The sequence below is a fragment of the Lissotriton helveticus genome, chromosome 8 (assembly GCF_964261635.1).
Source record: "Lissotriton helveticus chromosome 8, aLisHel1.1, whole genome shotgun sequence".
NCBI classification, from domain to species: Eukaryota; Metazoa; Chordata; class Amphibia; order Caudata; family Salamandridae; genus Lissotriton; species Lissotriton helveticus.
The window spans coordinates 1,294,700,157-1,294,713,866 of NC_136069.1; the positions used below are offsets into that span (position 1 = coordinate 1,294,700,157).

Here is a 13,710-nt window from a genome sequence, read left to right on the forward strand (position 1 = left end):
CCTTCCTGTTGGCAGCGGGTTTGTCCTTGGTATGGTTTTCACATCATGCCAGCGCCTCTTGGACTCCTCCATAGACCTCCTTGACACTTCAACTGCATTCATGGTAGTCCAATTGTGGGTGAGTTCATGGTAGTGTTCTGTCACCTCCGTGACACTGATCTGGTTTGCCTGGGGACTGCACCCCGTCTTCCTAACCATCGTATCCTTCGTCTTCCCCGACCCCGTTGTTCCTTGCTGGTGTTCTGTGGGGCTTGTGGGGTTCACGTTCACCTCTGCACTCAGTCAAGGTGCATCCATGCTGCTACGCACTTTGAATTGTTTATGTTATTTTTTTGGGTTGCTTTTATAGTGCATTTTCCAACCAGACGCGTGGGATTTGCAGGCCTGCAGCTGCTCTTCGCTCCTTTTTTGTATTGCGATTGGCCTCATCGCAACATTTTTTGCATTTGTGTTTTGCATTTTTTAGGCTTCTCGTTGGCTTTTTCGCTGACATTTGACGCGTTGCTGGGGGCCTATAGCATGGTGCCTCTGTGTTGTGAATACTTAGTTAACACGGAGTTATTTTCCTGTGATATAATGTGATATGAAGAGTTGAGTTAAGCTCAATTTGCTGTACTTATCACACGTTCTTGAGAATATTCCCCTAAATGTTTAGCAAAGAATGGTCCATTTGAGAAGGGCCTGTAGCTTGCTGGGTTAGTGGGGTTGAGGTTTTTTCTTTTTGAGGATGGTTTTAATCTCAGGTGGGAATGAAGCTAGACCAGGGACATGTTGAGTAGGCATTTGACTACCTCCCCTTCACAAGTTGAGCAAAGGATATCTGGAAAGATTTTTGGTGCTGGTTCTGAAGGTGATCCCGGAGGTCTGGCTGCATCGATAATATTGAGGAAATCTGTTTATGATAGGGTACTGAAAGTACACATTGATGGATGATTATTGCTATCTCTCTCTGTGGTGGTTAGGTCATGTGTTGTTGTGGTTTTGTCTGCATTCCCTTTAAGATAATTTTAGATCTTTTTAATTTTTAAGATTAATGAATTGGAAATTTTGTCACAGAAGTCCTGCACCTGTTGTTTCTATGTTTAAGCACACTTGACTGCAGAATTCTGTTAGAATTGCTCTTTAGAAGGGCAGTCTGCTTCTGTTATGCACGTGGAGTAGTGGTGTCTTTTTGTGGTTCTGAAGGCTCTTTTGTAGGTTCTGTTATTGTGGTGTAGTGTGCTTTTGTCTGTTACAACTAATACTTTTTCATATTAGGTCAATGTCTCACAAGGAACGATACCTCTACCCTGATAACTGTCATCTAGCAATGGTGTCTGTGATTGTTTAAGTACTGTGTAAGAAAAATATGTTTCTATTGCCTTATATGGTTTCTTTTAAAATATACTTTACCCTGTATAGGTTCCTTGATGACTTCAGTGTTAAAATGGTGTCTGTTTTTTCTTTTCTTTTATTTATTTATTTGCAAAGTTTTATATAACGGTGCAGAGTGCTGAGGCCTAGTGTTATCCAATGTCAGATAGGGTGCCTCCGGTTCATGGCTTCTCCCGTGCAGGCCACAAAGTTGTGGGAGCAAAGCTCTTGGTGATAGGCTCAGCCCAAAGGGAGATCTGAGTTAGCACCTAAAGTACACCCACAGTGGTACATGGGCGGCTGGGTGCAGGGTGCTCTTTTGGCGTCCGGTGCCCTGTTGATTTCAATGAGGATTCTCCGGTTCCAACAAAGACTGCAGACTTGGGGACGAAGATAGTCTGCCGGATGTTGAGACACTGTTGGTTGGGCCACCCAAGGCCTTGGGACATCGAATTTTCTTACCAGCTCTGGTCGTCGTCGGGGGATCCTTCAGAAAGGGGCAGCCGGTGTCGTTTGGAGATTCGAGACAGGTCAAAGATCCCCAGATCCCTGGTCAGGATCGCTGGAGAGATCTCCTCATGGTTTTGGGCCATTCAAACTCAGGCCGAGGGTGTCAGTTGCAGAGTGGTGCAGACTCTTGGTTTTGGCTGGGGCCTGAGTTTTGTGGGTGAGCAAATCCAGTGCTAACGGGAGACAAACTCTTTGGCTTGGAAGGCAGGGCCGGTCTTTCAGGTTCTTGAGGCTGCAGGACACACCAGGATTCCGCTGGAGCTGGCTCAAGGTGGGGACAGGCTGGTAGGGCTAATGCCAAGTCAGTGGGGGCTCTCCTCTTCTTAGTTTCAGAACAGCGTCTTCTGTCCTTCTTCTTCTCTTTTTTGTGATTTTGTTCGGAGGAGGCAAGGTTCAGGGTTACCCCTAAATACTAGATTTAGGGGCATTAAAGGCAAGTAAAGGTTGGAACCAATCAGTGCCTTCCTTGAAGTGGGTACTGACCCTATTATGCCACTCTCCTGTGGGAAGGGGCATGTGCCTCACTCTGGTTGGCTGGGTCCCCCATCTGCAAGATGGCGGGAACTGAGAGTTGTGCTTCACCACGCCTCCCCCACCTGAGGGGTGGGGTTGGCAAAGTGGGCACACCTCCCTCCATCACTTGGTTTTCCGCCGATTCTCCAGCCCAAAGTGGGGGTCAGAACCGGTGGGGGCCAGTTGCTGGAAGCAGCAAAGGCCTGGGGTAGCTCACAAAGGCGGCAAGCCTTTGAAGCTTCTTCTTCGTGGACCCTGCCTGTGAGAATTTAGCCTGGAATATGATGTCCACTAGTTCTAGTGGGCACCTTGTACCAGTCTAATCAACCCTTATTGATGGTGGTTGTAAAGTCAACCTTATAGAAAGCTATCCTAGTGGTAGCATGAACCAGCAGACTTCAGGCTAAGACTTCAGCAGGCGAGTTTAGAAAGTTGTTTTACCATATATAATCCCTTGAATACCAAATGAAAGGACACCACACAAGGTATATATCAAATATATATGTATTTAATCTAAACACAACCCCTCTGCACTCTTTATGAAGTCAGAGGTAAAAATTCAATACAAGTCACACAGTTAATATACGATAAGTTGCACAGTATACATTATGCCCTAGGGGCCTCACTAGCCATATACTCCTTAACCACAAGGGAGATAGCTTCCATCTTCCAGTCAGAATGGAATGTCCAAGGTCCAAGATATGTCACTCACAAGGGTGACCCAGTAACCAATCTGGTATATAACTAAAGTACATGGTATCAATTTAGAGAGAGAACAGCTGGGCTGTGGGTCTGATTAGCAGGCCCACGGCCACACTAAAGTCGAAAAACCAGAGAATCACAGCAAAAAGTGGAGGTGACCATAGGAAGCAGACCCTACTCTCCTACTCTGTCCTTCCTGGGGGACGAGGCTTTGCACCTTGTCTAAGGATGTGCATTTTTTCAGACCCCAGAGGGCAGCAGGCTCTCTACCCAGGGGTACAGAAACATGTATGGTGATTACAGCTGGCGGGCAGCCACTCAGTCTGGACACTTGTGTTAGGTTGTTTTTCAGGGGGCATTTCTAATATGGCTTCAGTGTTGGTTTAATAGGCTGAGTTGTTTGATACCAAACGTCTCAGTACTTAGTAAAGGTATCATGGTGCTGTGAAGTTCATAATGACAAACTCCCAACACCATATACTCTTAATGACAGTACGACACTTACAATGTCTAATAACTGGTTTAGACACTGTAGGGGTATAGGGCTCATGCTCCTGTACTCGCACTACTGGTATAGTGCACCCAGCTAGAGAGGCGGCTGACCTTTTCCAGGGCAGTGGTTGTAGGCATGGAACACAGGGATGTGTGCCATGTCGACCCTTCACTTTGGTCTGCACCAAAACACACAGCCTGCAATGGCAGTGTGTGCGTGTAAAGGTACAGGGCCTCTAAGGCTGACACAATATGTGCTGCAGCCCTTTGAGATCGTTCCTATGGTACCATTTACAAGGGACTGACATATGGACAAAGAGTGCCAATTGGGTGTTGTTTAAATGCAGTTTTAGGGAAAGGACATTGACCCTGGGTACCTGTTTAGCAGGAACTAAGGGCACACTCAGTCAAAGTACATCAGCAGTTTAGCAAAAAGTGGGGCACTTTCCTACATTCATCCTCATTGAAACCAGGCTCAACCCCACATCGGCACAGGAATTTTCCGCAGCCATCCCTACAGGATACAACATCCTGCACCAGTGCCAGTCCTATAAACCATGAGGAGGACTCGCCATCACCCACTGAGACACCATGAAGCATACCTCTTAAACTGACCCAGAAGCCAATTTTATGGAACACAGGCACTTCAAGCTTCAAACCGACAGTAGAGCCACTATCAAAGGCACCCTCACCCACTGGCCCCCCTCGCCATGGGCACCAAGGACTTCATACTGCTAGGTGATCTCAACTTTCATTTCGACGATCCCACAGACACCAAGTCCATGTACTGCCTCGAACGTCTACAGAGCTTCGGCCTCACCCAGTTCATAGAAGGCCATACCCACATCGCTGGACACACACTGGACCCCCGCTTCTCATTCCAGTGACAAGGTTAAAGTCATCTACATCACTTCACTCCATGGACGGGCCTCTCCCTTGTCTACTTCTACATCACAGGACAACCACCACCACTATGGAGTCTTGCAACACCCCAAGCCACTGATGGAAAAAAGTTATGCACTATTTTTATATATGTTTCTAACATCAAATTATAGTTACTTATATTTTTTTACTATTTAAAAAAAATGTATTTTAACGTTATTTCCCATGGTTTTACTTTCCATACCTCTGTTATTTTATATAGGAGGTGATGCAGTTCCAGTGGTTGGCCATGTGTAGTGCTGGACTAACTCCTATTTATTTATTTTGTTGTAACCTGTACTTGGATTTTCTTAATAGCCAAAAGTAGTAAACATATTCAAAATTGGTAAATTACTCAAAAGTGTGAGTTTACTTTGAGATTCAGGCCCTATATCTAATTTGTTTGGCAACATATCAATCAACAAACATATTGTGTAATCGTTTAATGTTTCATTTTTCTATCCTAAAGTAGCATCAGCTGCTTACAACTAATGTATAACATGCCTTAGTTTGGCCTTTACCCAATGTTTGTGTGTAACTTATAAATAACGCTATCATTATCTGCCAACTTTTGAGGACCAAGAACTTGACGATGATGCCATACTATCAACTAGCAAAGGGCAGCATGCAATCCTGGGAGAAATCTCTGTTCACATATAAACTGCCCTCTCTGCCACTTTCAGCACTAAATATGAAGAGGAGATGGTTAGTCCTAAAGAGGGAAACACCTCTCAGACCACAAGCAATTTTTCTCCTAGGGATCTCCTATGGATTGGTAGTCCCCTGGCACCAGATAAAAACTCTATGGATTGCTTGTCCGCAGGCACCAGCTAAAAAGCAACAGATGCAAGACAGGACTCACCTTCAACCAACCTCTCACCTACAAGTACCTGAGTTGACTTATCTGCCTCACCCTCTAACAGGTGCTGTTTCAATCTTTTCTCAGTCTTTTGATGGACAGGAAACTCCTTGTGAGAATGACTTGTACCCATTCATAAATCTCCTTCCTACAACATCCCATATGTCAACCTCCTACTGTCACAGGGATTCCGTTCTCCTACAGAACTGTGCATAGAGACTTGGAACCTCAGTGAGTTAGGGTGTGCCAAAACTCACCTTAGTACCCAAAATCCCCTACCAGACTAGCTACAGTGTCTCATTGGTCATTACAAAGTCCCAATGCTTAGACAAACGAGAACATGGACTTAGAATACCTCAGGTAACGTGGAACACATGAACACTCTTTCGTTATACAATCAGTTCAATCCAGAACAAGGAGTAAAAGAGGACGCGTGCACATTTGAAATGTTTATTTACTAATGCAGTGTTCTCAAACGCAGTATCTTAGTTAATACAAGCAAACATATTATAAGAAACAAAGTAATCAGCATAGTTACTAGTCCATAGAAAACAAAAGGTGAAAGCATATTAAAATGCTAAAATGAATAGGTTTAAACAACACCTAATTCTCACCCTCCCTAGCTAGCATATTATATTATATCTAAAAAGGTCTCTTTGGGTTTTAGCAGGGCGGGCCCATACCTCAGATCTTAGTGGTAAGGGATCACATCATCTTCCACCAGCTCTCTGCATGCGAAGCACCATCCAGTGTGTGTGTATGCTCTGTGCAAAGCAATATAAAATGCGCCTAGCGCCTGAATTTGGCCGCAGCGGCATGTATGTTATGTCTAGGAAGGTGCGAAGATCAGACCTCACAACAACTGGGTCGAGATATCCTTGAAGGCTTCAGCACTCACTGTACAGACACGGCTCACTAAGCAAAGCTGATATCAGAGTAAGAACATATTATTCGTGTGTGAATCAAAACACTCTACTAGGCTCAAAGCTACAATAACAGTTATGTGTCGTGTGCAGAAGCAGCAGAAAGGAAAAATGGCGTTTAAACTCCTAATAAGCTCATGCTAACTTAACACAGCATATAGGCAAAGCATAACTATATGACATCCCCCATGATCCGAGAATGGATAAGAAAAGATAAAATAAGATAAGGGGTTCTTATTTGAAATGCAGAGTTCAAGAACGAGACTCAATTCGAATTTGAGGGAATGTGAAAAAATAATTTCGATACCCAAAAAAATCTCACTAACATGACAATTTTGTGTTCAATTTCAACAAAGTCAATAGTTCTGGGACATGAAAAGTTATTCATAATTTCAAAAAAAATATATAACCAAAAGTTTAAAGTCAAAATAGACCTTGATTAGTCTCAGCCTAGGACTGAATATGAAAAATAAGCAGCAACAGCTTCCAAAAGGAAGTCACTGTTATCATCCGAAAATAATTCAGCCATCCAATTTAATAGCGGGAAAGAACATTCATGCTCTTCATTTACCGGAGCCTCTAGCACCATCAGTGGACAACTCGGCGGTGTTTCAATGAAGCTGTGTGCCAAGAAATCTTGCGCCGCTGCAAATATATTCCAACGACCCAGTACTCCATGCATCGCTGCCAAGGCCATAATCCCTTCGTCGGAACAAAGCAACTCATGAGCAACTAAGGGACTAATGAGATGATTAAAATCCACGTCAGGAGACACCATCTTGCAGAGACACAAATCCAGGGCCCAGTCGAAATCACAGCTCAGGCAATGAAAGACAGGCTGGACACATGTAAAATAGGAAAATCGAAACGATAATCCATATGCTGCACTTAAGGTGGTGAGCGGTAGTGTGCCATAGTAATCAAGCATCCTGTTGCGAAACAGCGCCAGCAGTGGCAGTTCGTTTTGGAACACCGGATGTGCCCACATTTTTAATGAAACAAAACAGCACCAGAACGCCCACAGCCAGCGCTAGTAAAACGGGAAATCCACCAAAGAGGCTGGAAAAGATTGAATGGAAGAAAGCAGGAATGACTCCAAATATCTTTTCAAAAGAAGTCACAAGAACACTGCTAACTACTTAAAAAAAATGTGCCAGGCCCGAAGTGGAGGATGCGTTAAAGATTGTGTGAATCAGCTCACTGAAATGTAACGGTAGGACAGTATTTAATAAAGCTTGCACCTCTGTGCGGGTGTTAGCTACGTGAAGGACAAATGTTTCACGAGCCGAAGTCAGGGCAACCTCTTTTTGTGACAATAGGGCTCTTATTCTACTCATTCCATTGAACTCTGTCTTCAAGGTCAGAATCCTCGGCCAGATGGAAACATCCAGGTTCCCATGTGGGGGCAGATATAAAACATTTTTACAGCAAACCACCCTTTCACTGACTGTAACCACATAAGCAATGCCTTTTATTAACCCACAGCAATCATCATTATTTAAAAGTAAATAACTGCCGTTTGCCAGTAATGTAAAAGTAGGGACGATAGCGGGCACGGGGGTACCTTTCAAAACACATGCTAAATTAGGCTGTTCTTGGTTGCAAGAGCCGTGTAATTGTATATGTCTGCACATTAATGAGTGATCTGGCGTTTCCGTGGGATGTATGACGTTACAACGCATACTTTTACCACGCATACCTTTACAACGTGGTATTTACAACGAATACCGTTACAACGCATAGCGCTTAGAGGTGCTGGATAGTGGTAAGTATAATTTTCTATTCCAATTCCAGTCCCCGTGGACACTAGGGAAGGTGTAGGATAGAAAATTAAACTTATTACTTACCCTAGAGCGCCCCCCAGCGCAATGCGTTGGAATGGTATGCGTGGTAATACCTGCGTTGTAATGGTAGTGCGTTGTAAAAATTTCGTTGTAAACGTTGCATACCGTTTCCGTGCACTCTTCACCTTTGAGATAAACTTCCTTTCCTTCCCAAAGGCATCTGTATGTAAAAGGAAGCGACCAGGCTTCATGAAGGTAGGAACTACCAAGAGGCTCGTATCTACCAATTGCAAAATATTTCACGCAATTTGTAAATTTAAACAAAGCAAACGGTAAAGTAATTAAACCGTGGATAAGCCATGTTGCAGTAGCAGCCTCTGCCACAGAAAATGGTAAAGACTCTAAGCGTTCAATGTCTAACATTGAAAAAGATGCATCTCTCATTGAAAGCAAATGCTGCTTGTCAGTCAAATTAAACGGGGCAAAGTGGGAGGAGACATTCATGTAATTCCAAGGCACTTTTCCGGCCTTAAGCGTGCAGGGTCCATGTAAATTGCATAATGGAACGCAATTGATTCTGACCATGGTATAACACAAACACATCATCTTGCACAATATCAACAACAGATGACACAATATTATCCAACGTGTAAATGCGGGAAGTAAGCGTGTTAATGCTATTATCAACAACTGCAAGCACTTTCTCTAAGTTAGCTTGATCAATAGCCCTAAGGCGGGTAGCCGCCTCAATCTGTGATGTTTTCCAGATTTCATTATAAACCGCATATATCCATCTCTTTGATCTACCACTAGCCGGGCCTTTTATGAAATCATTTAAATCAACATCACCAGTCAGCTTAGATAGATGCAGTTTAACTGAAGCCAAGGTAGAATGTTTGAGCCAACTCTGACATAATTTGCCTATTGAATAAGTGGTGACAGAATGGTCATTCTCAAAACGGGGATCGGCCCTGACTTGTGTAAAACCATCGGCCAAACCCAGAAAACGATGTTGGCACGAATCTGCACTTTTGTGCCACATCAACCAACCCTTGGGTTCCAAACTTGATATGTTAAAGGACGAATTTTGCAATAGAGTTTGCAACTCTCTAACTGTAAATGTTGTAGTATTACTCCAACCTGAATATTCTTCCAAATTAGGGAAGGAAGGAGTATTTAATTTTTAAGAAGTAGCCAATCCAAAGCACGTTGTCTGTGAAATAGTGGAATTCAAAAACAACATATGATTCGGGATGAGACATGCACGGTGCAAAGCCTCAGCGCCTTGCACCTGCCAACTTTTAGAACCCCAAAATGATTTAAGGTCAACTGTTTCCTTCCATAACTCGTAGCCTCCAACAGCTAACTGGTCTAGAAAGGACTTTGAGTACAATAACTTAGTATCGGTAAGTCTAACTTTGGACATGGACTTTTCTGTCATTTTAAAATAAAATGAAGCGGGATTGGACTGATTAAAGTCGGTAAAATAAGTGTACTTTTTCAAAAAGGTACTTGAACTGCCTTGCAAAGGAGCTGGACAATGCTCCCACTGTGTATAATTGACAGCACTCCTTCTGGAATTAGTTTTTATGTAGATAGTGATTCCCAAAATGTTGGAAGCAAAATAAATCACCATAATTAGCAGATTCCAAATACAAATCTTCAGCATCAAAGGCAGCATAGTATTTCAAATCAGAAAACAACGCCTCTACGGCCTGAACATGCCAATCATTTTTGTTTAACTACATCCCCCATGTTAACTCTAAGCACATTAGGGACATTAATGACTTCAGTGGGGCCATGGATTTAACAGCATCCCATACAATCCCATCTAGGACAGGCCAAGCAGTGATATTAACAAACGCCAAGTCTCTCTTCAGTCTGTGGGCAGAATGTGACGAGAAAAGGGGTGCCAATGTTCCCTTGAGATGTCGAATGCATGTTCTTTCTTCGACATAGTGTCCGTTGACAATTAGGAAAAAATAAAACACAAAACCAATTGACATAAAAAGGTAAATTGAAAATAGTACCAGCCAAACATATGTCCACGGCGGAATTAAAAAATGTTTTTCAAATAAACTTGTATATACTCTAATCCGAGAGGGCTTTCCTGATGTGTGTGAGACAGTGTCAAATGAAAATCTGGATTCTGTGGCCAAACGGGTTTGCAAATCAGGCATTGATAAGTCAGTTGGGTAAGTGTAGTCAATTTCATCAAGGTGAGTACCAGGCAATGTACTCAATAAAGGACTGGAAATTGTAGGCATCTCGATGGCCACCTCTGGCTCAGGACTAGAAGCAGTGGCCAAAACAGAATTCCTCACAATCGAAGGACAGGAGACTGCCGGTGTCATACCATTCTGTGTATCTTGACATTGTCAATGGAGATATACCTGTTTTTCCTTACAACCTGGAAGTGGTGGTAAAATGACTGTTCTTGTGCCCTTCACACCAAGCACAGGGACTGGAGCACGGTAAGAGGGACCAAATTCTTTCTTGTTCTCGGTCTTCTCCCGAACCAGTTCACCAACTTGGGATAGCCAGCCAACTACCAGGATCAGCAACGCATCATCCGAAGAGGAGGGCAAATGTTCCTTTGCAAGACTGTCTCTTGTCTTTTGTAGGGTCTGTAAAACATTGCAATGTTTATCTACGTCAAAGGAGGTAGCATCAGCCACCGAGTCTAGACCGTCAAGGTCCGGTACATACATCTTGATACCAAAGAGCATTTCGTATGGGGTTCGCCCACCCAGAGACCTTCTAGGGCGATTATTAAAAGCACGCTGCATGCCATTGAGATGGATTGAGATGGGCCAGCCAGTTCCTGCCAGTGCCTATAACTCGAGCTGTCAATGATTGCTTTAAGTCACAGTTCATTCATTCCACAGCACTATTACCCTCAGATCTGTATGGAGACGAAAACTTGACTAGGACCACCAACGAAGTCATGGCACCCTTATACGCCTTAGAGGCGAAAGTAGGACCCTGATCCGAATGGAAGGTACCACAGGCAAAGATCCCTACAAAGAAACGCAAATCTCTTATGACAGTCTGTGAATCAGCGCTGTGGTACGGCCAGACCCATACAAAGCGTGTGCCTGAATCAACTGCTACTAAGACGTACTTATATGAAGTATCAGAAGAAAAAGGACCGCAGTGATTCAAACCTAGTGGTTTATTAGATATGAACAACTGTGTTTGGGGTGGACGCACAGCAGTTGAAGGTTTAATCTGCTGGCAAATGTTACATTGAAGGACATAATCGCTCGTCTGTTTGTACAGTCCCCGCCACCAAAAACGATGTTGTAATTGAGACACAGTGGCCGAAACGCCCGCATGCGCAGACGCAACACCTTCATGAGTCGCTGTGATCAATGTATTTCTGCGTTCCGCGTTGGGAATCAATCTCTCCCCAACATCAGGTATTTTCACATAAGGAACCTTATCGGGACTTAAGTGGTATGTGTACTTCGAAGGGAACCCTTTTGGATATTTACCTCCCTTCTCAGTGGCAGCAACAGCCGCCAAGATATCACCATCAATCTTACTTTTGGACCGTGTAACAGCTGCAACTAAATATGTTGATACCGCTGATTTCGCTGCCCCATCAGCTAGCAAGTTGCCAAGAGCGTGAACTCCAACGCGCTGATGGCCAAGACCATGAATTACAAACACGAGAGGCAACTGCTCTTTGAGCTCAGCCACTCGGACCCAGATCATTTTATGTTTTATTGTGCTACCCTTGGAATCACAAAAGTCATTCTGAATCCAAAAGAACAAGTTCTCATTGTAAGACTGGACACAGTAGTAAGAATCACTCACAATCAGAGCCGTCACACTAGGATCAGCGTACTCCAATGCAAGCATCAAAGCACGAAGCTCTGCCAATTGTGCGGTACAGTCCCCTAGAGTTTGCGTGTGCACAACTCTGGACTTGAACTCATCGTTCACCATGGCACCTACCACAATGGCGCATGCAGAAACTTAGGCGTGTTTAGAACCATGCGCAACCTGCGCCGAACCATCAGTGTATATGATACAAGGAAAATCCTCCAAAGGTCGCATTGCCAAAGGCACAGGATGAACGAATTCATACTGTAAAAACTCCTGCGACCGTAAGGAGGCATCAAAAATGAATGTGACATCCGGAGATGTCAATGAAGCAGCCCATTGTATCCACCGAGGGTGCAAAGCTTTAGAATTAGGTACACTGGCTTTCGTGACTACCTCCAAAGCAGGACACGGGGTAACAACCAACATGCGTTTTCCCTGTGACAGAGCACGTTCCTTAAGAATCGCCATCTGTACAGCCGTTAAAACTTTCTCCACAGTGGAAAACCGCATTTCTGCCGATGTGTACAAGTGTGACTTGTAGGCAATAGGTACTGTGTCTCCTTCGTTAAAAGTAAGGTACGTGAAACCCACCGTCCCAGGGACGATTCTTATCACCAGGTTGGTGTGGTTATCATGAGTCAGTAAGTATTTAGAAGCGAGCAGATCACCCTGCAAAGATTGCAGTATAGCCAAGTGCTCAGGCAGCCAGCACGATTTGGTGAAAGTAGGTTGTATCAAAGCATACAAAGGCTTGATACGCTAGGCATATTCCGGAATGTATGTCCTCCCGAAATTTTAAAACCCCAGCAAAGACCGTAATTTTTTCAGAGTTGTTGGAGCGCGCAGCTGTGCGCATTTCTCCAAGAAGTGAGGAGCCAAACCTCGACCTTCATTGTTGAGCTCATAGCCCAGGAACAACACTGTATACTCTGCAATGTGCGATTTTGCAAAATTGAATTTGTAACCAAAGTCCGCAAAGCTACAAATTATGTGGTCAACTCGACACAAATGCTCCCAAAGTTCGTCGGCTGTGAGATAAATGTTATCCACATACGAGTAAGCATCAGGATCGATTCTCTCCAACAGAGAGACAATGCGGGCAGCTAATACCCCAGGACTATTCTTATAGCCCATCGGTAAACGACGGAATTGTTTTTGGACGCCGCCGCATGTAAAACTGGTTCATTGGAAACTCAGACCATCCAAATAGTGGGCATAAAAACCGTTGGAAATGTCAAGCGTGGTTTTAAACCGCTTACGCACAAGACTATCCACGAAGGCAGAGCCGTGAGTATTCTGTACTGCACAGGTACGGCAATGCGAGTTTAAATGCCGGTAATCCAATACCAAACGATATGATCCGTCAGGCTTGGTCACAGTATAAAGAGGGTTATTCATTGGTGACACACACGTTTCAATCACACCTTGATATTCCAATTGCTCAAGGATTTCCGCAACGGAAGCCTTTGCTTCACGTCTAATGGGATATTAGTCATAGTCATAGTCATAAGCTCTTATATAGCGCACAAATCACCAAAAAGGTCTTAAGGCGCTGGATATTGTGGTTGAGGCTGTGGCTGTGACCGCAACGGAATTTCGTGGTGTGGGGAAAATTTATCCCAACCACAGTGAGTACGGTACAGAGCCGGAGCAAGGGCTCTAGCCCACTATTCTGCAAAATTAAGCGCATGCTCCTTTGAGACCGTGTGCGCAAAACTAGGGAGGATTACCTCCTCCCCTCTCGCAGCTGCGAGAAAAAACGGTGGGGGCCAGTCAGCCTCCGCTAACAAAATGTCGTTGGTAGTTGTAAGATTTTCCC

General features: G+C 44.1%; 1 pseudogene; it reads right to left on the reverse strand.

Moving 5' to 3' along the window:
- The window catches only part of LOC144773884 (uncharacterized), a 129,398-nt pseudogene that overhangs the window by 36,757 nt on the left and 78,931 nt on the right, over positions 1–13,710 (reverse strand).